The following is a 4941-nucleotide window of genomic DNA, read 5'->3' as shown; positions in this document are numbered from 1 at the left end:
AAAGCAAAATCTACCTGCACTTTCCTTTTTACGCTACCTGAGAATGTCACCCATTTCCAAGTGGCAGCCTTTGGTCTTTGAGTGTGTTTGTACTTGACAGTGAGTGTCCAGCATCCCTGCTCGCCCGCGTGGATCACGTGGCACATGCGTCGCTGTTCGTGGCAGGCAGGGCGCAATTCTCAGTCTGCCTCCCTGACTGAGGGTTCACACCCAGGGAGCGACGCTGTGCCTGCAAGTACCTCCAGCTTTTCCCGTGGTGACTTGCGTTTCCCTTCGAATCTTGCAGGACCCCCTTTCTGCCTTTTCCTCCATTCTCCCTCCCCCACAGTTGGGTCAGTATTGCCCGGGGGGTCCTATTAAAACGCAGGTTCGAATTCAGTAGGTCTGGGTGGTCTGAGATTGTATTTTTAACACACTCCAGGTGAGGCAGGATGCTGGTTTGTGGACCACAGTTTCAGTGCTGACCCTCTAGATCCCAGAGGAATTTCTCAGCCCAGTGTGGTCCTCAAGCTGTCGGCATCAGAGTCCCAGGGAGGTGGGGTGGGGGGAGGGACTGGGCTCCAAACAGAATCCAGGGAGGACACCCGGCACCCACAGGTAAGTCCCAGATGATGCCTGTGCGGGCAGACGTTGGTGAGCAGCTGCTCCAGGAGAAGAAAGACTCACAGCCTGGCCCCCCGAGCCCCCAGCCCCTCGCCGGGCAGAGCCGAGGTCACAATGACCCATGGGCTTGTGCTGCTGCTACTCGCGCAGTCTCCTCCACCTGGGCCCCCAGGTTTTGGCCTCCCGAGTCCTGGAAACAGGAGATCGTCTTCGTGGGATGGCTCCAATAAGTAGCACTTCAGATCCTGGCATAAAGAAGCCCTCCTCGAGGGGATACCCCATAAAAGAAAAATCACCCAGGAAAGCACTGGAGGGGGGCAGGGTGGGGAAGGACCCTCCCCCGACTTTGTTCCATGGAGCAGCCCTCAGCACAGGGGAATCCCCTGGGCCATCGCTGAGGCCGTGAGGATGGTGAGCCCGGCAGAGCTGGTCAGCAGGACCCTGGCTGCCAACCCAGGATGCCGCCTCGGGGCGGCACCGGCACCCTCCATGGTGGACGCAGAACCTCCCGGGAGATGCGCCTTCCCGCGGGGCAGAGACAGGCATTTAGCCCGGTAGACCCTGCCCTGCCCCAGCCCCCAGCAGAGCACGCACTTGATCCCACGCCTGAAAAACGCAGGTGACAGACCATGTACAAATCTGATCACGTGAGTAGATGGTGTGGTCCCCTTGGCACTCATACCTGGTGGCTGCTGAAACCCTAGAAAGAGAGTGTAATTAGAGCGTAATTACACCGTGCTTGCTTCATACATTCATTTCCCTGGTCAAGCGAGAAGTCTCACCCTTAACCAATGGTTTTATCTTCCCTGAAGGCTGTCTGCCTGCCCAGCGTGGACCTACGGATGATTTCCACTTTCATTTTAACGTAGACGTAATAACAACCCTAATGTTACCACCACTTCCCATAGCAATGATGGTGCCTCTCGTGTGTGAAAGGACTTGCACTTTGAAAGCATGGTTCCCCAGCGCCAGATCCCCGGAGACTCCGAGCCGCCTTCCTACCCCCTTCCTCCGAACATGCAGGGTGCCTGTCAGGCGCAGGCGTGAAGACGTGCAGAGACAGCCAGCCGGTTAGACCCCCTGTGATGAGTGCGGTGAGGAGGGCGCAGCGGGAGGGAGGCTTCTAGAAGCCCTCCGTGCCTGGACTGAGCCCTGGAGACCGAGCAGGAGTTTTATAGGGAAACACACCAAGGCTGAAAGGTCCCTCCCATTCAGGGAACGGGAAGCAGCCAGCACTGCTGGCGCTGAAGGTGTACATGGGCTGGGGAAGGGGAGGAGAGAAAGGCAGGCAGGGCCAGAGCGGGAAAACTTCCTATGTCCTGCCTAAGGTTTTGCCCCGCCCCCCCACCGCAGGATCCCCTGTAAGGCCTTACGCAGAGGAGCCTTTAGGAGTGGGTCCTGGAGGCACCAGCCGGCCGTGCGTGGCTGCCCGCCTGGAGAGGATGGCCTTGGCATGCATCAGCGCTGCGCTTGCACAGGCGGAGGGATCCTTGCAGGCTTTGGTGCTTGGCTCTTCATAGGGCGGTTCCCCCACTACCCTTCGCGCCCCGGTTGGTGCCCTGAATGGATCTAGAGTTCGCCATATGTCTGCGATGGTGGCGGCAGGACTGAGGGAACCCAGCCATCAAGTTCATTTTCAAACAATTGGCGGGGAAAATACTTGGCACAATTAGAGAAATGGTTAATATAGTCTTACTTAAAATGGAAAATTGACCTTAAAAAAAAATCCAGGGCTTCCCTGGTGGCGCAGTGGTTGAGAGTCCGCCTGCCGGTGCAGGGGACACGTGTTCGTGCCCCGGTCCGGGAAGATCCCACATGTCGTGGAGCGGCTGGGCCCGTGAGCCATGGCCGCTGAGCCTGCGCGTCCGGAGCCTGTGCTCCGCAACGGGAGAGGCCACAACAGGGAGAGACCCGCGTACCGCAAAGAACAAAACAAAACAAAACAAAAAACCAGTGCTCTAGTAAGTAAAGGGTTTCTCTCACTTCTGGGGGCTGCTCTAGCAAATTAATCAACCCCCAGGAGGGTATCCTTGGAACCTCCAAATTATAGGCAGCTGGTCAGAAGCACAGGTGGATTTGCAGCTGGCGTCTGAAGTGGCGGCAGTCTTGTGGGGCTGAGTCCTCAGCCTGCGGTACCTGATGCCGTCTCCGGGTGGAGAGTGGCAGAACCGAGTTGAATTGTAGGACCCCCGGCTGCCGTCAGAGCGCTGCTTGTTGGCAGTGTAGGGAAAAGCTCCCCGCACGCTGGACTCGGTACTAGAATCATCAGACCTGCACCTGGCCTTGGAGGAGCTCTGGTTCCAGCGCTGAGACCCAGGGCATCTGGTCCAGGTTGGACTCCTGAGTCTTCCTGGGCATCACCTGAGCAGCAGGGGCCCTGGAGCTGACCTCAAAGCCATCACAGGCCTGGGGCACTCGGACGTGGAACGCTGTTCACAGAGGTACTTGGGGTCCCTCGTTGCCTTGAGTCTTGCTGCAGGGCACGTCCTCACACTTACATCCGGGAACTCAGCCTCTGAGGCTGGGGGATGCTCTTCCTCCTTCTCCAGCCTGTGTGGTGGTCGGAAGGGGAAATGGGGGGACGCAGCATGTTTGCTCAAAGGACCTGCTGAAGTCTGAAGGCTCAGGCTTCTGAACTCTGAGTGAAAACCAGAGCCCTATGGGGCCCTCAGGTTACGACACACAGACCTGGGAAAGGTATTTTCATGGACCCCTGCTGTGGGTTTGGGAGCCAAGGTCGTTAAGCTGGTGGCCATCACGATTTAACTGTAGTGGGAGCAGAGGGGCCAGGGTCGGGGGGCTCCAAGAGAAGAAAGCCATGCAGTTTGGCTGGTATCCACCGGCCCAGTGTACCCAGTTGTCTGAGCTACTGGCAGGAAAGCCATCTCAGGCACTCATTTAGAATCAACACTGTTCCTCCGGCCCCCACGAGGGAGGTGGCCCTGAAAGTCCCCACTGGATGGATACTGTTCTCTGGGGACTGCAGACCTTGCACTCACCCAGCCCGGCTCCTGCATCACCCCTCGGCAGGGCGGCCGTGCCCTCCCTGGGGGCCTACAGGGGACAGTCCCGGCCCCTCCCCACCCTGCTCCGGCTCAGGTGTGCCTCGCTTCTCGCAGGGCCGAGGGGCAGCCTAGAGCCTGGTCTGCTGCCCACTGCAGTTGGGCCTTGGGGCATCCCACACTCTGGTTCACACCTGTGGGGCTGTGGTCAGCGATAAACAGGGATGCTGACCCAGGGTGGCGGTTCTCTGGGTCGGGGTCCACACTGAAAGCATCCTCCTGCTGGGCAAACAAGCCGGCCATGCAGTTGCTCAGTGGACAGTCAGTCAGCATCTTTGAGGCCTTAGACTTCCTCCACGGGTGACGTGTTTCTGTTTCAGACCACGGTCCTGGGTGCTTTGCGAGCTGCCTGGGTTTGTGTAGTATACGACCGGGCAAGGATTTTGGCAGATAGGATCCATCGATTCCGCGGGCCACTCTTCAGATAAGTTCCCCAGTCAAATCCACCTTTGTTTCTCCAGAGAAACCGGATCTGGATCTTCAGCCCCCATCAGTGAGAAGGTGCTGAGTCTGCCCGCCTGGCCGAGATGCCGGAGAGGACCAGTCTGAACATAGCGTCAGATCAGAAAGTGGAGAACCGGGTCCCAGCTTCTCAAAAAAAATCAAGCCGTCAGCCTCTTCGGGAGCTAAGTCTTCTTTTCAACATCTCAGTTATTACACACACCCCAAACTTAGTTCCCTAACCTCTGAGAAAACTTCCGGTCTGATGCTGACCACTGCTGTCAAACCCACCAAATCTAACTTCAGAAGGGAGTTGATCTGAACATCCTCGGTCTGTATGGGCTTGGTTCAATGCTTTTATTTCATGCAAAGCAACCGCTGAAGAAGGATAGCCATTTCCTTTGTGCCCAGGAGCCCCTGGCCCCTCCAGAGATGTTTGGAGCTATTTATAAATGTGACACACGATGATGCCTGCCTTGGCAAGCGGGTCATACAGAACTTGAAGTTTGGGGAGGTCAGAACAGATACCCCAGTCTGAATCTGGCCATGATGTCATTTGCCTTCTAATTCCAGGTGGCCTGCTGCCCGGGGAAGCCATCTGAGCCCTTGAGGGAAGCAGGGCCCCATGGGAAATTTTGGTCCCTGAGGACCCCCGCTGGTAGGTTGGGAGACGTCTGGACCTGTAACAGGTCCTGGGGTGGGAAGGCTCCAGCACTCCATTTCGGCAATTTATGCCCCCAGAGAAGTTCTCACGCGTTTTAATGGAAATCAGTTTCCCTCTGCCTCACCATCCTCTGCCTTGTCCTTTTAGGCAACAGCACAACCCAGGGCAGAG

This window comes from Orcinus orca, chromosome 14 (assembly GCF_937001465.1).
Source record: "Orcinus orca chromosome 14, mOrcOrc1.1, whole genome shotgun sequence".
NCBI classification, from domain to species: domain Eukaryota; kingdom Metazoa; phylum Chordata; class Mammalia; order Artiodactyla; family Delphinidae; genus Orcinus; species Orcinus orca.
Note: the sequence above shows the minus strand (reverse complement) of the source record.